Source organism: Chiloscyllium plagiosum, unplaced genomic scaffold (assembly GCF_037043375.1).
Source record: "Chiloscyllium plagiosum isolate Xiang-an unplaced genomic scaffold, Cpla_swu_hap1 HiC_scaffold_30, whole genome shotgun sequence".
NCBI classification, from domain to species: Eukaryota; Metazoa; Chordata; class Chondrichthyes; order Orectolobiformes; family Hemiscylliidae; genus Chiloscyllium; species Chiloscyllium plagiosum.
In genome coordinates this window covers 14,981,992-15,005,052 of record NW_028270168.1, presented here as the reverse complement: position 1 = coordinate 15,005,052, position 23,061 = coordinate 14,981,992, and the positions used below count along the sequence as shown (strand labels likewise).

Sequence of the window (23,061 nt, the reverse complement as noted above, 5' to 3'; positions counted from 1 at the left end):
TCCTGGTCAAAGTATAAAGCACCATAAGCTCTGGGTTCTTATCTTAATATTTCAGAAAATTTAAATGTTGGGTTAAAGGCTAAAAGGCGATTTAACTGAAGTGCGTCTGAAAAATTAAAACCTGCAATTATGAAGTCAGTTTCAGTTTCAGATAACATTTCTGAATCAGAAAGTCATCAGAATTCATTGTGAAATATTCAGGAAAATCTCCACCCAGAAACGAGACATGGCAAGTTTTCTTTTTGAATCACAGTGTTCCTTAAAAAGGTTAGAGAGATCTTGTCTCATTATGAAATACAGCATGAAAATGAGAACAGTTGAAGGCCTTTAAATATCACTTGAACTGAATCTCAATTGGAATAATGTAACCTTTCATTGAATAACTTGGATTGTTTGAGACAGAGGAAAACTGAGAGTAGGAAGCAAAGCAATATTATAACATACCATTAGTAAAAATTTAAATAAATATGCAGATTTCGTGCTGGATATAATAAAATAACCTTTGTATGTTAAAATTAATAAGAAATTATGCATGCTCAAATTTGGGATTGGTATGAAAAACATGCTTGCATACAGAATTTTCTTCGGATATTAAATTTATCAGACACTGCTATCGTGAAACTAAAGACAGATCTACTTCATGAATAAAAACATAGGCAGCAACGTGAGACATTGGGTCAATATTTGATTGTGCACATTATGTAAGGAAGCTCCCATTTCGTACAATGTGTTTAGGCTAATTGCGGGTGCTGCAGGACTTTGCACCTCCTGAGAATGTTAATCTGCTACTCCCTCTAAAGAACAAAGAGTTTCTGTCACAGGGAACAAGAATATTTTGTTCAATGCCTCCTTGAGATTATGAAACAGCAATTGAAGACCTACATGAAAAATATTTCAGTATAACATTTTACACAGTATCTTTGCAGATGAATTTTACTTCTGTTTTATGTTTGCAACCTGCATGCTTTGAAAAGGAAATCAGACGGGTTTCATTCATTGCAGGAACGGGCAATGTATCCAGAGGAAATTGAATTTGGACATGTCTAAACATATGAACAAAACCCCAGGTGAGCAAAATAAATTCAAAAACCTTTTATAAATATGTTAGGGACAACAGGATAAGAAGGGAGAGAGAAGGACGAATGAGGGACCAAAGTGGTCATCTGAGTATGGAGCTAGGAAATGTGGGTGAGATATTGAATGAGTACTTTGTACCTGTATTCACTGCAAATGATGGTGTATCTTTAGAAATCAGTGAAGGAGACTGTGATAAATTTGAACAAATTAGTATTGAGAGGCAGCGGGTATGAGCAGATTTAGCAGGCTTAAAATTAGATGAATCCCCCAGGCCTGGATAAGATATATCTCAGATTACATAGGGAGGCAAGGGAGGAGATTACAGGGACCCTGGCATTCCCTAATCTTCTCTGGACACAAGAGGGGGACAGAGGGTCTGGAGGACATCTAATGTGGTAGTATTATTCCAACTGGTTGATAGGCCAGTAAGTCCAACATCAGAAGGGGAACGTTTGGAAAATAGTCCGAGGGATAGAATTACCTTCCACCTGGAGAGGCAAGGACTAATCAAGGATCATCAAGATGGTTTTGTGAGATTATATCTCACAAACTAAATTGATTTTTTTACAGGAGGTGTGTAGATGAGGGTAGTGCAGTTGATGTAGTCTATGTGGACCTTAATAAGGCTTTTGACAAGGTGTCACATGATAGGCTGCTTAAAGAGGTGAGAGCCCAGGGGTTGCTGGACAAGTTGGCAAATTGGATCCAAAATTAGCTCAGTGGCAGGACGCAGGTGGTGACGGTTGAAGTTTGCTTGTGTGACTCAAAATCTGTTTAACATTCACATTTCATCAGGTTCAAACATTGCGTTCCTTAAAGTTTGTTGTGTATATTAATGATCTAGACATCAATGTGAGAGGCATAATTAGTAAGTTCACAGATGGCTCGAAAATTGGTGCTTTTGTAAAAGGTGAGGAAGGAAACCTCAGACTATAGGACAATATAGATGAGCTGATGCATTTTGGGAGGATTATCAGGACAAACAGATACACTGTGAACAGTAGGAGCCTGGGAAATACCGATGATCAGAGGAACCGGGGTGAGCATGTCTACAGATCCTTGAAGACAATAGAACAGGTTGACAAGGTTAAGAAGGCATGTGGTCATTATTAGTCAATGCTTTGAATATAAGAACAGAGAAGTGATGATGAAGCTTTATAAGATATTGATCAGGCCACAATTGGAGTACGGCTCACAGTTGCCACATTATGGGAAGGGTGTGATTGGACTGAAGACGACGCAGAGGAGATTCACCAGGATGTTGCCAACTGGCATGATTCAACTATGAAGAGAGACTAGGCAAGCTGGGGTAGCTTTCCTTAGTGTACAGAAGGCTGAAGGGGTTGGGGGAGGGGATCTAATTGAGGTATATTAGATTATAATGGGCATAGACAGGGCAGATAGGAAGAAACTATTTTCTTAATTGGGGAGGTCAACAACTAAGGAGGTAGGTTTAAGGTTAGGAGCAGGAGGTGTGGATGGAATTTAAGGAAGTTTCACCAGGAAGTCAGTGGGTATCTGGAACTGACAGCCTGAAAGGAAGGCATAAGTGGGAACTATCACATGCAAGGAGTGAGTGAAATGAATAGAAAAGGGAAATCCCAAAAATCATTTAAGAAACAATTAGATACCACAATTAATGGAATGGAGGTGAGATACCTGACCAGGTGGGTCAAAGTATGGACTGAACAACTTTCCTCATCTGTAATTTCCTGAGCAAAACCATAGTGGTGAAGTTTGAATTGAAGACTTCAGCATGTACCCACAAAAACACAACATTTCTTTGTGTTTTGATTAGATTTCCTGCAGTGTGGAAACAGGCCCTTTGGCCCAACAAGTCCACACTTACACTCCAAAGAGTAACACACCCAGACCCATCCCCTTACCCCTCACTAACAGTCTGGGAAGTTTAGCATGGCCAATGCACCAGACCTGCACATCTTTGTATTGTGGGAGGAAACCCACACCGACACAGGGAGAAAGTTCAAACTCCAGACAGACAATCACCCAAAGATGGCACTTGAACCTGAGTCCCTGGTGCTGTGAGGCAGCAGTGCTAACCACTGAACCATAGTATTACATGGAGGCAATATCTTATTTTGTTTCAGGCAGATGTGAAAATTCTGTGGCAGCTTTTATCAAAGAATCTGGGCTTACTTAGTCTCCCTTGCAACTGGTCTATCTTTAAGAAAGACTGCTAAAAGCAGATCCAGGTCATTGTGATTACTGAAAAATGTGGTGCTGGAAAAGCATAACAGGTCAGGTAGCATCCAAGGAGCAGGAGAATCGACGTTTCAGGCATAAGCCCTTCTTCTGTTTGTAGGATTTCTTAATGAACAATTTGAGTGTCAGGTATGCTACACAGAACCAGTATACGCACTGCAAAAGTAATTCATGGGCTGAGATGTATTTTGGCTTGTATTGAAGATGTAATGCCTACATTTCACTGTAAGTGTATGAGAGCAGATATGAGAATGGACACATTTATTGTCCATTAATGTCAATGAGGGGAGAAACATTTAATGGTTAAATGTGATTTTTAAACCATGAACAAATAACAGGATGACAGTCTTGTGACAAAATAATTCTTTCTAATCAGTATCAGCACATCAAAGTGTCAGACTGACAGAAACAGTTTGGCAAGCACTTTTCCTTAACTAGGAGGCCTTGTTAATATGTTGACACCAGTGACATTAATAGATACTTGATAATATGATGATGCAGTGGCAGCGCATTAATATCACCAGCCTTCTACTCCAAAGCCCCAGGCTAGTGCTATGGGTTCAAATCCCACCATAGCAGATGGTGAAATTTGGATTCAGTTAAAAAAAAAATGGAATTTTTTAAATATAAAAAGCTAGCCAATTGGTGACTATGAACCAATGTTGATTATCATTTATAAAAGTCTGATTCACTAATGCCCTTTTGAGAGGGAAATCTGTCATCCTTGCCTGGTCCCATGTGACTCTGGACCCACAGCAATGTGGTTCACTCTCAGTTGCCCTCTGAGCAATTAGGGATCAGTAATAAATGCTGGGCCCAGCCAACAATGTCCCCATCTTATGAAAGTGTAAAAGAAATTGCTGTCCCAAACCATCTTGTAAAATATAACTGGTTATTCTTGTTCATTTTAGAATTGTGCCACTCCTTACTAACTCAATAGGCACAATTATCCACCCCCCGATGCCAAGAAATATTTACCTCCTTCTCATCTTAACAATGAAGTGCTGGGTGGCCTTCTTACCAATGGAGACCTTTAAATTATCTACAAATGCCATTTAAGGGTTTCAAAGCACCAAAGTGACTCAATGACCTGTCTTTTCAACATGGGGGAAATGTATCTGCTTTCCGAAAAGAGTGACCTGGCTATCAGGTTATGAGATGCAGAGGCTGTCTGTATTTGCCCCAATCCTGGGTTGATCAGGGTCAGGGTCATGGTCAGGGATAGGGATAGGGAAGGCGTTTGCCGTTGAAAATCAATCCTGCCTCCAACATCTCAACAAAACCCTGACCCTACCGTAGCCCAAACGAACCACAGCTCATACACCACCTCTCCCTGTGACCATGACTGACACCCGCCCCCGCCATGATCCTGTTGGATGAGGCTTTCATTGATGATCCCTAGGACCCAAAAGCTTCCAGCATAAATTTGTCAGCAGCTTCTGGGATGTGGGCATTGCTGGCAAGGCCAACATTTATTGTTCATCCCTAATTACCCAGAGGGCAGTTCACATTGCTGTGGGTTTGGAGTCACATGTAGGCCAGACCAGGTAAAGATGGCAGTTCCTTTCCCTAAAAGGCATTAATGAGTCAGATGGATTTTTCCCCAATGTTGGTCACCATTGGACTCCTCATTCCAGATTTTTAAAAATTGAATCAAACTCCACTATCTACCATGGTGGGATTACGAACCCAGGTCCTCAGGCTATTACCTGGGTCTCTGGATTAATAGTGCAGGATAATACCATTAAACTATCACCTCCCCTATACCCGAGCATCTCCCTCCTGCCTATCTTCTTGGTTCACCAAGAAGCTCAATGGTCAGCCTCTTAACTACCTGTTGGGAGCTTGATGCAGTGAGCTTTCTCACTGTCAGGAGTCAGTCGCTCGTGAAGGTGCTCAATCCGGCATTGCATACTTGGAGTATTCAATCACAGCCTAAGTGAGATTTCACAACATTTCAATCCCCTAAAGCAATGCTTTGCCAATGTGTTCCTTATAGTCATCCAAATGAGAAAACTTGTCCAGTAAGATAATCAGTTCAAAATAGAAGCTGACAGATTGCTTTATTTGGTCTAAAGGCTCTGCTCCAAATATGAATAACACACAACTTGGTTCCAATTAATGTGCCACTCCCCTTTATTAGACTACTGAGCACTTCTCACAATTATACTTGTTGTTTGAAAGCCCTGTGAGCTAGGGTCCATCTCACATGGTCAATCCGTTGACAGATCTCCAAGTAAAAACCGAAAGAGCTGCGGATGCTGTAAATCAGAATCAAAAACAGAAATTGCTGGAAAAGCTCAGCAGGTATGGCAGCATCTGAGACGGGTCCAGTGACCCTTCCCCAGAACTGATGTCAACTAGGAAAGTATCAGGAAAATGTCTCACCCCTCCCTTCCCTTCCCCAAAAGTGATAGGGTTCCCCTTGTCCTTACCTACCCCATCTCACCAACATCCACCAACATCCACATCCAGAAAACCATTAGTCGCCATCTCTACCATCTCTAGTGAGATGCCACTACCCCCAGGTACACATTTCTTTCCCCTACCTTGTCCGACTTCCAAGGACCACTCGCTCCGGAACACACTGGTCCACTCTTCCTTCACTTCCATCACAGCGCCACGGCATCTTCCCCTGCAATCGCCAAAGGAATAATACTCGCCCATTTACCTCCTCCCTCCTCAGTATCCAAGAGCCCAAACACACCTTCCAGGTGAAGCAGCATTTTAACTGCACTTCACTCAATCTAGTCTACTGCATTCGCTGCTCGCAATGTGGTCTCCTCTACACTGGGGAAATGAAGCATAGACTAGGTGACCACTTTGCAGAACACCTATGTTCTTTTGCAAAAATGACCCTGAGCTTCCACTTGCCTGTCACTTCAACACACCACCCTGTTCCCTGCCCAACATCTCTGTCTCAGGCTTGCTGCAGTGCTCCAGCGAAGCTCAGCGTAAGCTGGAAGAACAACATCTCATTTTCTACTTGGGGACCCTGCAGTCATCTGGACTCAATTTAAAATTCAATTACTTTTGAGCTTGAGCTCTCCTATGTCCTAGCCCCCACCCCCCCACACACCAGGCCTTGTACTCACACAGTCTGCCATTACACACTACCCATTGTTAGCCACGAACAGTCTCCATTAACAGCTATTGACCCTCCTAGTCAGAATGTTCTCCACGCCTTTGTCAGTCCAATTGTTCTATGTCTCTTTGGGCTCTATTCCCAATTACCATTTACTCCTTACCCCCTCCCCACTCTATCTTCTGCATTAAAACCGACATTTTTCCCAGCTACCATTAGTCCTGAGGACGGGTCACCAGGCCCGAAGCGTTACCTGTGATTTCTCTTCACAGATGCTGCCAGACCTGCTGAGCTTTCACAGCAACTTCTATTTTTGTGGATGTTGACAGATCTCCAAACATGTTTTCAGGGTGATGACCCCAACCATTCCAGCAACCAGGGCATCAAATTGTTTTTCAAGGTCTTCTTTATACCTTCTCCTTGCTGTCGTTGGGTTCCATGTAAGATGATGTTTGCTTTTGGCCCACTTGATTGTTTTTTAGTTATATCCCCACCATCCTGTTCAGAGCTATACTCTCCCTGCGCCACAATTTCAATGCAGCGTTAAAATGCAAAAAGGCAGTTGTGTGGGGTGTTATCACTAACAGCCTTGTCCATCTGCAATGCTGGAGTGACTGAGGCATGTTTATGGTCACACAGAATGAGGTCCCTTTCCCTCTCATATCTCCAACACAGTTAAAAATCAATTTGTAGTCTCCTTCTGATCTGATTAAGTCAGAATCTTGGCTGAATTTCACATCCTGCCTTCCTATTCTCAAACCCATAGGACAATTCTTCAGTTAAGGTTCCATTTTTAAATTTTTTTCTTTCCTTCTGTTATTAATGTAAGTATGACAAAGTAAACACTTCTCACTGTATTTTTTTTTTGTAAAATTACAAGTAACAATGAATTACTGTTCTACTATTCTATTCATTTCTCCGCCAATGTTCCATTCAACCATTAAACTCTGCACACGTATAAGACTCTGTCACAAACAGTTTACATTTATTCATGTGAGGGAAAAAAAACGCTGGACTAGATTAATTTAGGACATCTGGTCAGCATGGACAAGTTGGACCAAAAGGTGTGTACATCTCCATGACTCTGTAATAATTACATGATTCCAAGTGATTTAACTTGTACAGACATGCTGGGTCAAATGGCCTCCTTCTGTATTGTATATTTCTATGATTCTATGATTAAAATACTAAAATAATGCATTGGCTTACGTAAGGACATGATCCCCGGCCACTCAGCTGCAAATGTAATTATGTCCCTAAGATCAGGCTGCAAGATTTCCCAGTCTCCACATTTCTCAGACCGCCAGTCCCATAGTTTCCAGTTGCAGGAAATGCCTGACCTTGTAGGGAAGCATCCCTTGCGTTGGGATCCATTCCAAATTCCTCCACTTACCCGTTAGAATTCATTGTGTCACTCCAAAACATTTCACAGTGGTTCAACACAGCACTTTCTCTCTACTCCTTTAGCAACTTCAGGAGAACGATAGAGAAATGTTGTTGCATTGGCAATATGTTGCTTACAGAGAGCGGAAACCCTGGGTGAAATATGTCTAAACATGCCTTATCGTGCAGGACATATAATCCTTGCTAGACTGATCATCCTCTTACAATAAAGTCACTTACAATGAATAACCCCTTAGGGCTCTAATTAATTTGTCTTTTTGGGCAACTGAAATTCACACAGCAGACCAGGCAGGTGAACTAAGACAGATACACAAGACACCACCTGCGTCTCCTATTTTACACTAATCTTAGTAAGACAGAAGAATCCTAATAGTTTGTTTTGTGACGACAATTAAGCTTGATTGCACATTAAATTAGAGCTCATAACCTTTTTCGTTCTGTTTAATGATATAACCTGATGTTGAGTGAATCCAAATCAGTCGCATATTCACCTAAGCATTTGTGTTCAAGCTGACTGCAGGAAGAAAATCACATTGACTGGGAATGTAGTATATTCACATTCCCAAATGTTTATACCAGAAGGAACCTGTTATAAGCATTCCTGCAGGATTAGGCAATCACTGAGCCCCACAACTGCCCAGCCTTCACCCATAACTCTTTTGACACAGACTGCCTTTTGTAGACGCTAGTGTGGTGGTAATGTTTTTCTGTCTCTAATTGATAAAGGAGCAGTGTACACCACACATTCCCAAACATACAAGTGGCAACAACATAAGCAATGGCCTCAATCTCAATAAATACACAGATGTTATTCTACTTACACAAGCCACTACTTCATACATTTCTTCAATTTCCCTTTCTCTGCCTTAGAATCTTACAGTTCAGCAGGTCCATCAAGCCTGTAGTGCCAGAAATGTACCTATTACCAACAACAGTCCCACTTTCCCAGTGGTTAGCACTTCTGCTTCACAGCACCAGGGGTCCAGATTTGATTCCACCTTCAGGCAGTTTGCTCCTTCTCCCTGTGTCTGCATGGGTTTCCTCTGGGTGCTGCGGTTTCCTCCCACCATCCAATAATGTGCAGGTTAGGTAGATTGGCCATGCTAAATTGCCCATAGTGTTCAGGGATGTGTAGGATTACCCACGGGGAATGCAGGGTTACAAGGATACGGTGGGAGTAGGAGGGGGTCTGGGTGGGGTGCACTGCAGAGGGACAGTGTAGACTCAATGGGCTGAATGGCCTGCTTCCACACTGTAGGGGTTATATGATTTCTGCATCACGCTCTTAGCTTTGTATGTTATGGCAGCCCAACTGCTCATCCAAGTATGTTTAAAGCTTGTGAGATTTCTCCCCTCAACTACCCTCGCAGGCAGGACATTCCAGACCCCTGCCACCATTGGGTAAACAAATCTTTCCTCAAAACCACACTAAACCTCCTGCCTTTGACTTTGAACTTATGCCCCTTTGTTATTGACCCTTTAACTAAGGGGAAACAGCTGCTTTCTATTTACCCTGCCCATGCCCCTTATAATCCTATAAGGGTCCCCCCATCAAACTTCTCTGTCCCAAAGAAACCAACCCAAGCTTACTCAGCCTCTCTCCATAGCTGAAATGCTCCATTCCAGGTAATATCCTGGAGAATCTCTGCTAAGCCCCTTCAAGTGCAATCACATTTTTCCAAATAGTGCGGTGAAAGCCTTAGGAATGATTAGATTAGATTAGATTCCCTACAGTGTGGAAACAGGCCCTTCAGCCCAGCAAGTCCACACCGACCCTTCGAAGAGTAACCCACCCAGACCCGTTTCCCTCTGACTAATGCACCTAACACTACAGGCAATTTAGCATGGCCAATTCACCTGACCCGCACATCTTTGGACTGGGAGGAAACCCACGCAGACACGGGGAGAATGTGCAAACTCCACACAGACAGTCGCCCAAGGCTGGAATTGAACGCAGGTCCCTGGTGCTGTCAGGCAGCAGTGCTAACCACTGAGCCACCGTGCCACCCCAATTGCTCAGAAACCCCTCTCCGCCATGATTCCCATTCATTGCTTGCATCCCACTCACCATCATTTTTACCCCCTCTTCTTCGTGTCCCCGAATTCAGAAAGACTGTAAATGTTTACAGTCACATTTCACTTCTCTCTCGCATCCACTGCACATGGGAACCAATGCCGATTCATCTTTGCTGTTCCACTTTCTTTCACAATAATCGATACCTCAATCCTGCTCAGATCCCTTTCTGTTGCTCACAACCCCTCTACCACACTACCACGTGCATCTGAATCAAACCTGAGAATCACAGAATCCCTACAGTGCAGATCAAGGCCATTCAGCCCATCGAGTCTGCATCGACCCTTCAAAGAGCATCCCACCTAGACACATTACCTCACCCTATCCCATAGCCCCACATTTACCAGAGCTAATCCACCTCGCCTGGACCCTACAAGGCAATTTAGCATGGCCAGTTCACTGAAACTGCACTCCTTTGGACTGTGGGAGGAAACCGGAGCACCCAGAGGAAACCCACGCAGGAACAGGGAGAACATGCAACCCCCATGCAGAGAGTCACACGAAGCTGGAATCGAACCAGGTCCCTGGTGCTGTGAGGCTGCAGCGCTAACCACTGAGTCGGAAATGCCACCTTTTCCTTGCCTACTTTCATTTCATCTAGATGTGTCGTCATGGCTTGGTTGACAAGTTCTCCACTTCCCTCACTCCCTCTAACTTTTCTCCATCTAATTTAAAGTTCCCTATTCCTCTAATGCACATTTCAGTTGTCTCGAGGAGATTATCAATTGTTGCTTTTATCATTCCCGATACCGTACAAAGCCGCTTACCCATCATTCATCGCATTAACTTCTTCTTGGAGACGGGATTATCTATATCAGTTTTCCACTTCAGCATGATGTCATCCAAAATCCTTCTGCCCCTGTTCTGAACTACACCAAATAGCTCCTGTCCTCTCTCCAACCTACAGTAGTCCTCAGTTAAGCAGCAATTTCATTTTAAAATTCTCATCCTGGTTTTCAAAACCTACCATGGCCTTGCCCGTCTCTGGCCCTAAAACTTCCTTTAGTCCACAATTGTCTGAGATAGCTGCATTTCTCTAACCTCTTGAGCATCCTTTATTTTAATTGCTCCAATATTGATGGCGGGGTTCTCCAGCTCTCAGATTCTCTCCTGATGTTTCTCTGCCTCTCTGCCCTGCTCACTTGCTTTAAGACACTTCTGAAAAACCACCTCTGCTGAACGTTTATCAGAGCATCTCCTTTTGTGTCATAGAGCCCTATTTTGTTTTAAATTCAACCTGTGAATTGCCTTGGCATGTGATATTACCATAAAGGCATAAACTTTATTAAATCCAAGGCAGTAGCTTATAAGAATGTGAAAAATAGTGTTACACCTGTGGGTTGGGAGCAATGTAGGGCTCAGCAAAAGAGGTAAAGACCAAAAAATTGACAAGTAAATGTAGACAATTGTGTGAATGCAAGTACGTGGAAAGGAAAGGATTGGCAAGAGTAAATGTGATCTCATTACAAGAGAATAGCAAAATGGCAGAGAAACTTTTGCTGTTGGAATACACTAAAAAGATTCACAAAATCTCCCAGAAATATTAGCCAACCAAGGGACTTGTGTCTCTGAAGAGCTGACAGAAATTAATATTAGAAAATAAAGACTACTTTAAAAATTATCTTGTTCAATGATTGCTAACTTGCCTGGATCAAATTATTTTCAACCCAAACCATTAACGAAGATGGCAAGAGACAGTGAATGAATTGATGGTTATCTTTCAAAATTCTATATATTCTAAAAAGTTTGCTGCGGACTGGAGGATAGGAAATTTAACGCGCTATTTAAGAAGGAAGGAAGAGCACAAACGAGCAACTATAGACCTGTTAACGTGACATCCATATTGGAGAAAATGTTAGACTGAATAATGATGGATGTACAAGTGAATATTTGGGGAAAATGGCAAAATTGGGAAGAGTCAATGTGGATTTATGAAAGGAAAATCACGTTTGACAAATTTCTTGGATTCTTTTGAGGATGTTGTTTGCAGCACGTGCAAAAGAGAGCTAGCGGAGGTGGTGTGTTTGTATTCTCAGGAGAATTCTGAGAAGGTCCCATGCAGGAGATTAGTAAATGAAACTGGGAATGTGGGTTTATACTAGTCAGAATTGAGAATTAGTTAAAATGCAGGAAGTGTAGAGTGGAAATTAAATTATTATTGTCAGGACGGCAGGCTGTTACCGATGGAATATCACTAAGATCGGTGCTGGCTCCACATCTGTTCACAATCAAATCAAAATGATTTGGATGTGAGAAACCAATTGTGATATTTCCAAAATGGCTACTGACAGTAGATTGGGTGAGAATGGAAGTTGTGAGCAGAATGCAAGAAGGCTTCAAATTTAGACAGGGTCAATGGACTAGAACATGACAGATGGAGTATAATGAAAACAAGTGTGAAGCTTTTCACCTTGGTTGAAAAAAAAGGAAAGCAGAATATTTCTGAAATAGTGAGAGATTGGAAAATGGAGCATCCAAAGTTGGCTGTGTTCATCCATAACTCAATAAACATAGGTGCGTGCAGCAAACAATGAGAAAGGCAAACAGCATTTTGACATTCATTTCAAGAGGACTTGAAAATGGGAGTAAAGATGTCTTTCTCCGTTTGTATCAAGCCTTAGTGAGACCTCACCTGGAGAATTGTGTATAGATTTGATCTCCTTATCTAAGGAAAGATAAAAACTTTACATCGATGGAGTGCAATGGAGGTTCACCAGAAGAATTCCTGGGAGTCTTTTGAGGAGAGACTAAGGAAACTGGGCCTGTACTCCCGAGAATTTCACAGAATGGGGAGTGATTCCATTGAAATTCTCAAATTTCTTTCAGGGAATGATAGTGCAGATATAGATGGGATGTTTCCCCTGAATGGTGTCTCCACAAACAAGGGGCATAGCGTCAGTCTAAGAATCAGGCTATTTAAGACCAAGATGAGAAGGAATTTCTTCACTCACAAAGTGGTGAATCTTCAGAATCTGTGCCTCAAGCAGATGTGGAAGCGCAGTCATTGAGCAGGTTTGACATAAAAATCAAAAGGATTTTGGAAATTAATGACATTGAGGGATATGGAGATAGTATGGAAAAGTGGCATTTAGGGTATGATCAGCCATGATGTAAAATAGTGGGGAAGGGTCAATGGGGCTGAATAGCTACTCTGACCTTATATTTTGAAAGGATGTTATTTGACTGTGCTTTCATTCGGATTCAATGCTAATAAATCCCCTCCCTTTTAGAATAAAAAATAAAACATAAAAGCAAGCTCATAGCAGGCTTTAATAGTTATAGAGTCATAGAGATGTACAGCATGGAAACAGACCCTTCAGTCCAACCCGTCCATGCTGACCAGATATCCCAACCCAATCTAGTCCCACCTGACAGCACCCGGTCCTTATCCCTCCAAACCCTTCCTATTCATATACCCATCCAAATGCCTCTTAAATGTTGCAATTGTACCAGTCTCCACCACTTCCTCTGGCAGCTCATTCCATACACGTACCACCCTCTGCGTGAAAAAGTTGCCCCTTAGGTCTCTTTTATGTCTTTCCCCTCTCACCCTAAACCTATGCCCTCTAGTTCTGGACTCCCCGACCCTAGGGAAAAGACTTTGCCTATTTATCCTATCCATGCCCCTCACAATTTTGTAAACCTCTATAAGGTCACCCCTCAGCCTCCGTCGCTCCAGGGAAAACAGCCCCAGTCTGTTCAGTCTCTCCCTGTAGCTCAAATCCTCCAACCCTGGAAACATCCTTGTAAATCTTTTCTGAACCCTTTCAAGTTTCACAACATCTTTCTGATAGGAAGGAGACCAGAAGTGCATGCAATATTCCAACAGTGGCCTAACCAGTGTCCTGTACAGCCGCAACATGAGCTCCCAAATCCTGTACTTAATACTCTGACCAATAAAGGAAAGCATACCAAATGCCGCCTTCATTATCCTATCTACCTGCGACTCCACTTTCAAGGAGCTTTGAACCTGCACTCCAAGGTCTCTTTGTTCAGCAACACTCCCTAGGACCTTGCCATTAAGTGTATAAGTCCTGCTAAGATTTGCTTTCCCAAAATGCAGCACCTCGCATTTATCTGAGTTAAACACCATCTGCCACTTCTCAGCCCATTGGCCCATCTGGTCCAGATCCTGTTGTAATCTGAGGTAACCTTCTTTGCTGTCCACTATACTTCCAATTTTGGTGTCATCTGCAAACTTACTCGGTATACCTCTTGTGCTCACATCCAAAATATTTATGTAAATGACAAAAAGTAGTCCATCCTTGAGACACTCCACTGGTCACAGGCCTCCAGTCTGAAAAACAACCCTCCACCACCACCCTCTGTCTTCTACCTTTGAGCCAGTTCTGTATCCAAATGGCTAGTTCTCCCTGTATTCCATGAGATCTAACCTTGCTAATCAGTCTCCCAGGGGGAACCTTGTCAAATGCCTTACTGAAGTCTCTCATCAATCTTATTATGACTGTGAGCATTTTATTTTTTAAATATGCAGCTGGTGACTGGCCATTACAGAGTCTGATACATTCAGTGGATGATTTGACCCTCAAAAATCCTGTGTGACTTTTTTTGTGTTCATGGTTTATGGTATCTTTTCATTCTACTGCCCAGTGACTCTAACTTTGGTGGTCATGAAGTGCATTGAAAGGCTGGTCATGGCATTAACCAACTCCAGCCTCCCCACCACTCTTGACCCATTCCAATTTGCCTATTGGACCAACAGATCTACGTCAGATGCCATAACACTTGCCCTTCACTCCTCCCTAGAACATCTTGACACCAATAATAGCTACATAAAAATCCTACTCATTGACTACAGTTCAGCCTTCAATACTATTATTCCCTCGAGACTGATTACTAAACTTAGTGATCTTGGACTAAGCACCACTCTCTGCAACTGGATCCTCAGTTTTCTGACCCATAGGCCACAATCAGTGAAGATTGGGGACAATATTTCATCCTCACTAATACCCACTAATACTGGAGCCCCCCCAGGGGTGTATACTCAGCTCCCTACAGTACTCACTGTAGACCCATGATTGTGTCGCCAAAAACCAGAATAATGTCATTTACAAGTTCACTGATGACACCACCATAGTTGGTCGAATCTCAGATGGTGATGAAACAGACTACAGACGAAAAGTGGAAGACCTGGAAAAATGGTGCACTGAGAACAACCTAGCTCTCAATGCTGGTAAAACCAAAGAACTCATTACTGACTTTCGGCGGGATGTTACTCATGCCCCCCCCCACACATTAATAGTACAGAGGTGGAATGAGTGGAGAGTGTCAAGCTTCTGGGAGTGGTCATCCACAACAAGCTTTCTTGGACTCTTCATGTGGCTGCACTGGTTACAAAGGCCCAACAACATCTCTTCTTCCTCAGGCAACTGAAGAAATTTGGCATGACGGCGAATACCTTTACCAACTTTTATAGGTGCGCCATTGAGAGCATTCTGTCTGGATGTGTCATGACCTGGTATGGCAACTGTACCATTCAAGATCGGAGACGGTTACAGAGAGTGTTGAACTCGGCCCGGACAATCACAAAGGCCAACCTCCCATCTATAGAATCCATCTACCAGGCCCGATGTCAAGGAAAGGCCGCCAGCATTCTCAAAGATCCATCCCACCCTGGCAATGTTTTTCTACAACCTCTACCATCAGGGAGAAGGTACAGAAGCCTGAACACATGCACCAGCCGGTTTCGAAACAGTTTCTATCCTACTGTTGTTAAAATACAGAATGGACTCACAAACTCTTAACATTCGCCTGTACCTGTGTTTTTGTTTTTGCTGCCGTTTACCTATTGTTTACTTATCTATGCAACTTAACTCTGTGATCTGTCTGTATTGCTCACAGGACAAACCTCGGTACATATGACAATAAATTCAATTCAATTCTATAGAGTCATAGAGATGTACAGCACAGAAACAGACCCTTCAATCCAACTCATTGGTGCTGACCGGATATCCCACCCCAATCTAGTCCCACCTGCCAGCAGCTGGCCCTTATCCTTCCAAATCCTTTCTGTTCATATACCCATCCAGATGCCTTTTAAATGTTGCAGTTGTCCAGCCTCCACCACTTCCTCTGGCAGCTCATTCCGTACACACATCAATCTCTGCATGAAACAGTTGTCCTTTAGGTCTGTTTTATATCTTTCACCTCTCACCCTGAACCTATGCCCTCTAGTTCTGGACTCCCTGACCCCAGGGAAAAGACTTTGTCTCTTTACCCTATCCATACCCCTCATGGTTTTATAAACCTCTATAAAGTCACCCCTCAGCCTCCAACATTTCAGGGAAAACAGCCCTAGTCTATTCAACCTCTCCCCATAGCTCAAAACCTCCAACCCTGGCAACATACTTGTAATTCTTTTCTGAACCCTTTCAAGCTTCACAACATCCTTCTGCTAGGAAGGAGACCAGAATTGCATGCAATATTCAACTGAAGTCCATATAGATCACGTCTACCGCTCTGCCCTCATCAATCCTCTTTGTTACTTATTCAAAAAACTCAATCAAGTTTGCGAGACATGATTTCCAACGCACAACGCCATGTTGACTATCCTTAATCAGTCCTTGCCTTTCCAAATACATGTACATCCTGTCCCTCAGGACTCCCTCCAACAAATTGCCCACCACTGACATTAGGTTCACTGGTCTATAGTATCCTGTCTTTTCCTTACCACTTTTCTTAAATAGTAGCACCACAATAGCCAACCTCCAGTTTTCCGGCACCTCACCTGTGACTATCAATGATACAAATATCTCAGCAAGAGGCCCAGCAATCACTTCTCTAGCTTCCCAAGAGTTCGAGGGTACACCTGATCAGGTCCTGGGGATTTATCTACCTTTATGCGTTTCAAGACATCCAGCACCTCCTCCCCTGTAATATGGACATTTTTCAAGATATCACCATCTATTTCCCCACATTTTATATCTTCCATGTCCTTCTCCGCAGTAAATTGATGCAAAATACTTGTTTAGTATCTGCCCCATCTCCTATGGCTCCACACATAGGCTGCCTTGCTGTTCTTTGAGGTCCCTATTCTCTCCCTAGTTACCCTTTTGTCCTTAATGTATTTGTAAAAACCCTTTGGATTCTCCTTAACCCTATTTGCCAAACTATCTCATGTCGTCTTTTTGCCCTCCTGATTTCCCTCTTAAATATACTCCTACTGCCTTTATACTCTTCTAAGGATTTACTCGATCTATCCTGTCTATATATGACATAGGCTTCCTTCTTCTTCTTAACTAAACCTTCAATTTCTTTAGTCATCCAACATTTCCGATACCTACCAGCCTTTCCTTTCACCCTAACAGGAATATACTTTCTCTGGACTCTCGTTATCTCATTTCTGAAGGCTTCCCATTTTCCAGTCGTCCCTTTATCTGTGAACATCTGCCCCAATTAGCTTTTGAAAGTTCTTGCCTGATACCATCAAAATTAGTCATCCTCCAATTTTGAACTTCAACTATCTTTTTCCATCACTATTTTAAAACGAATAGAATTATGGTCACTGGCCCCAAAGTGCTCCCCCACTGACACCTCAGTCACTTGCCTTGCTTTATTTCCCAAGAGTAGGTCAGGTTTTGCACCTTCTCTTGTAGGTACATCCACATACTGAATCAGAAAACTTTATTGTACACACTTAACAAATTCCTCTCCATCTAAACCCTTAACACTATGGCAGTCCCAGTCTATGTTTGGAAAGTTAAAATCCCCGACCACCCTATTACTCTTACAGATAACTGAGATCTCCTTACAAATTTGTTTCTCAATTTCCCACTGACTATTATTTGGTGATCTATAATACAATCCTAACAAGGCGATCGTCCCTTTCTTATTTCTCAGTTCCACCTAAATAACTTCCCTGGATGTATTTCTGGGAATATCCTCCCTAAGTATATCTGTAATGCTATCCCTTATCCAAAAACGCCACTCTCTCTCCTCTCTTGCCTCCCTTTCTATCCTTCCTGTAGCATTTGTATCCTGGAACATTAAGCTGCGGGTTCTGTCCATCCCTGAGCCATGTTTCTGTAATTGCTATGATATCCCAGTCCCATGTTCCTAACCATGCCCTGAGTTCATCTGCCTTCCCTGTTAGGCCCCTTGTATTGAAATAAATGCAGTTTAATTTATCAGTCCTCCCTTGTTCTCTGCTTTGTCCTTACCTGCCCTGACAGTTTGACTCACTTCTTTTCTCAGCTGTACCAGTCTCAGATTCATCTCTTTCCTCACTACCTTCTGGGGTCCCAACATCCTCTCCCTCCACCACCTCCCTCAACCCACCTTACTAGTTTAAATCCTCTCGAGCAGCTCTAGCAAATCTCCCTGCCAATATATTAGTCCCCATCTAATTCTAGTGCAATCCGTCCTTCTTGTACAGGTCACTTCTACCCCAGAAGAGATTCCAATGATCCAAAAATGTGAATCCTTCTCCCACACACTGGCTCCTCAGCCATTCATCTGCTCTATCCTCCTATTCCTACCCTCACTATCTTGTAGCACCGGGAGTAATCCAGATATTACTACTCTCGAGGACCTCCTATTTAAATTCCTGCCTTTCTTTATTCTCCATTCAGAATATCATCCTTTTCCCTTCCTATGTCGTTAGCTCCAATGTGTGCAATGACCTCCTGTTGGCCCCTCTCCCCCTTGAGAACATTCTGCACCCTCTCTGAGACATCCTTGATCCTGGCACCAGGGAGACAACACACCATTCTGATTTTTCGCTGTTAGCCACAGAAACGTCTGTCTGTGCCTTTGACTCGAGTATTTTTCTCTTTCGTGAACAGTTTCAATCTAATGTGACAGTCCCATTAAATGTTCTCTCTTTTAACCTACATTCACTCCTCCTGAAGTTCAGTGATTGGTCAAATCTTGCCTCTGATCAAACCTATTTCAAGTGTGGTTTCCTTTGCGAATAAATTGTTTTCTTCCATGTTCATACCTTCTGAGGAGTCAGGTAAATGCTGAGCCACCAAAGCATCCCTGATTCTGATACTTCCTCTTATTCCTATGGGAATGCACATGTCTGCAGGGTGTTAAAAGTGTTAAGCTAGTGACCCTAGTAAAGTAAGTATTCAAATCTTGTTTCTTCACCTTATTATGCAGTGATATAGTTCATGTATTTCACATAATCATTGCAGCAAATACAAAATGGAAATACAAATCTAACAAAGGCAAAAAATTTAATGCTAGGAATCTGAAACAAGCCCAGAGAATGCTAGAGAAGTGCAACAGGTCTGGCAGCATCAGTGGAGAGGGAAGACAGTGTTAACATTTTGGAACAAATCCAAGACCATCAGCTTGAATTGCAAAACCTGGACAATTTTAAGCTTTGTGCTCAGATTCATGCCAAGTTTCCCTTCAGAGGAGAGAGATCGAAATGAATTAGTCAAACAGAAATAAAAGATGATTGGAACTTGCCACCTGGCTTTTATGATCAAAATGGAAACATGGCTTCTATTGAAGCAAAGACAAGGTCAAGGTTGTGATTTGCAACCGTTAACATTGTGAAGTAAGGTGTGCGGCTCATAATTACATAAATACAATTTATTTTAGAGTTCCTATTTTGAGCAGGTGATGTGTGGATTCTGTTCTGTGGGTTTGAGGAGTCTTAATGATTAGTTTGGCAGTATTTTTGGAGCCATGTTTTTTTAAACCAGCATGAATGAGAGAAAGAGCCCAGGAGTGATAATGGGAAATTGTTTGCATTGTAAGAGTTTTATAATTGGACAGACTAAACATGGAAAGGGATTAGCTTGCTTTTCATTTAGAAGGATCAGCAGATGATTTTTTTTTAACTAAAGGGAAAATTCATAGCTTGGAATGCTCTTGGTTCTATTTCTCCTGGTTAAAATTTGATGTAAGAAATGACTTGATCTTAGGGAAGGAGTTCATTCAGAACTGTTAGACAATGGGTTACCTCAATGAATCAAAGAATCAATACAGGGCAAAAAGAGGCCATTTTGGTGTATTGACTCTGCATTGACCCTCCAAAGAGCATCCTTCCCAGACCCACAAACCCATCCCTGTAACCGCACATGGGTTTTTACTATGGCTAACCTAATCCTACACATGCCTGCACACAACAGAGCAATTTTTAACACGGTCAATACACCTAACCTGTACATCCTTTGGACTGTGGAAAGAAACTGGAGCACCAAAACCCACACAGACATGTGGAGAACATGCAAACTCTACAGACAATCACCTGAGGGTGGAAGCGAACCTGGGTCCCTGGCACTGTGAGGAAGCAGTGCTAACCACTGTGTCACCGTGCTGCCCCCAGGGGCTTTTAGTTAGGGTAAGGATTTTTAGGTTGAAAGTTCCAGAACAGAAGTGTTTGGTTACAACCCTGAAAGGATCATTTGAAGCTAAGAAAGATTAGGCTCAATCACATAACTAATCAAGAAAAAGGCTATCAAATGCTCAACAGTAACAATTGGAAGAATGGACTAAATTGAACCTATAGATATGATAGGATAACAAACTCTGGTATTTGAGTCCATAAAGAGATGGTGTTGAGATACTTGGGATTGTATCTAACTGTGTGTTTTGACATTTTTCCAACTGTGTTGTATGTAAATAGTTTGGTTTATTTTATTTTATCTTAATTTCTTATGCACAATGGTCTTCTATCTTATCGTTAAAACCAAATCTGCAGCTGATGATTCAGTGATAGACATTAAAGAAACCAAAGATTGAAGGAAGAAAAGGGGTTTCTCCTCATTATGTCCTGCTAATATTTCCCCATTAACCCAATGACACCAAAAATATACTGTTAAATTATCTAATTGCTATTGGTGAGGTAAAGATGTAACATTGTATTTCTGTATTAAACTACATAGTGCTTTTAGCTGTCGAACCATGCCAAACTGGAGGTCACAAATTTCCTTGTAGTTTTAGTCAAGTCAAAGGATTTTTTAATACAATATATCAAGGTTTTGCAATGACTAACATCTGAAATGTTATTAATTGCAACCAAGCAAAATAATGAGATTACTAGAAGAAAATCCATTGCTTTTAGGTAACATGATGGGTTAGGCACCAGCATTACACAGTGTTTCTGTTGATTACTGTTGTTCCTTCTCTGATCCAGGATTACCTGGGTTTTAATGGAATCATCTGATCAAAGAGTATATTACATGTGTTGTAATCCTTCAGTGACATATATAAAACTGAGTACCTTACATCATTTTTCCCTTTTTGTTTTCTCCGTAATCTTGACTGTTGCTTTAATTGGGGAATTGCAGACATTTTGAACAAAGATATAAGCTTTCTATCGTGAGCTGGCGAGGCCTTCTTACTGCATTCTTGTCGCAGTTCTAAGGTTATGCCTTTTCTCTTCATTGTTGGGTTCTGTTAATTTTGTACCAATTGTTTTTAATTATATGCAGTCATCTAGTTTTCACTTGAGCAGATATAAAGGACAACTTACTGAAACTGGGCCAGTTATTGAGTTAGGAAATATATTCATAAATAAATAGTAGAAATATAAAAAAAGGGGGAAAAGCTCTCAGATGTGACTCAGTCTTACCTTTAACATAAGGAGGTAATGTTTCAAGTTAATAGCCCTTCATCAGAATATTGGACATGAAACATTAACTCTGTTTTGTCTCCACAGATGCTGCCGGACCTGCTGAGTTTCTCCAGCTATTTCTGTTTTTGTTTCAGATTTCTAATATCTGCAGTTCTTTGTTTTACACTGACTTAAGATCCCGAGTTCAAGTCACACTAGGCACAAAAATGGCGTGTGGTGGTGTGTGCACCACTTGAGTCTAGCACTGATTCATTGGCAATATTTGGAAGAAGAGTTGTGGGGGATTTTGCTCTGGTGTCCAGGATAATATTCCCTCAATCAACATCACAAAGACAGATTAACTGGTCAATGGCATATTGCTGTTTGTGAAGGATTGTTGTACGCAAATTGGCTGCCATGTTGTTTGCATTAGACTGGGGACTACCCTTGAAGTAGTCCGTAAAGTACTTTGCAGTCGAGAGTGTGGTGCTGGAAAAGCACAGCAGGTCAGGCAGCATCTGAGGAGCAGGAGAGTAAATGTTTCGGGCAAGAGCCCTTCAACAGGAATGAGGCTTGTGAGCCAAGGGGATAGTTGACCTGCTGTGCTTTTCCAGCACCACTCTCTTGACTCTGATCTCCATGTATCTGCAGTCCTCACTTTCTCCAAGTACTTTGCAGTATCTGGTGAGCATGACAAACATGTATAAATGCAATTATTATGTAAATGTTAGACTGAGGGATGATTGGCTGTGTGGTAGTATGTTCCACCAACAAGCTATCTGGATTAATGCAAGGTAAAACACTTCAGTTGTCTATATCTCTGTATAGTTCACACAGTTAATCACTCTTTGTCAGTGTAAACGTGACACCAAAACTGAGCCCAATCCTGTTGTTTTCCGGGAGAGCTACATGCATGTGCTTTTTATTGGAAATCACTGGACAGTGATCAGAAACAGATGTCACAGCTGAGTTTTCTCTCTTAAGACCACAGCTACTGAGATCTAAACAAATTATTTTTAACCAACTTGCTATGATATACTTCCACGGTTATCAACCCTTGAGGTGGGGCTTGAAATTGGTTTTAAATCAAGGTGCTCAGATATAGGACGGTACACCTCCACAGCACAATGAGACTTGAACCCAGTACTTTGAACCCTGAGGTAGGGAAAGGAAGCATTATGTCAGTAGGACCTCACCTGCTCAGGCCTACTGCGTGACCTGACAGCTGTCCCATTTGAGATCTATCAAAAAATATGGTCTACGATTTAAACTGGGGACATTCTGGAATATAAACAGAAGATTCTAGCATCCATGGAGTGAAGGAAGGTAAAGTTAATGTATTAGGTTCTCACCTTTTTGAAAACATAAAGATCATCCTCTGTCCATAGATTCATTCTGACTCACCGAGTGTTTCAGGGATTCACTGTTTGTAGTACAGCTTTCTGAAACTTGCCTTATCTGGAACATTGTGTTTCCACAAGCAGTATGTGTCTACTCACTGAGCCACTGAGGGAACTTTGCTTGTATTCAGCATCTTACAAGTCAGGATGCTGGATTAAACACAAAGGTTTTCAAAATGGCTGATGTCCCGATTATTGGAAGTTGAAATTTTCTTTGACTTTTGCGTTTGGGTTAATAACATCTGCATGGCACTATCTTTATAAA

At 42.0% G+C, this 23,061-nt stretch overlaps 1 long non-coding RNA gene across 1 annotated transcript in view; it reads left to right on the top strand.

Moving 5' to 3' along the window:
- The first annotated feature begins 858 nt into the window (after positions 1-858).
- LOC122563413 (uncharacterized) overlaps positions 859-23,061 on the top strand; it is a 45,519-nt gene continuing 23,316 nt past the window's right edge. The window contains exon 1 of the long non-coding RNA XR_006315587.2: positions 859-1,067. This is a non-coding gene — a long non-coding RNA (uncharacterized LOC122563413). The remainder of the gene's footprint in view (positions 1,068-23,061) is intronic.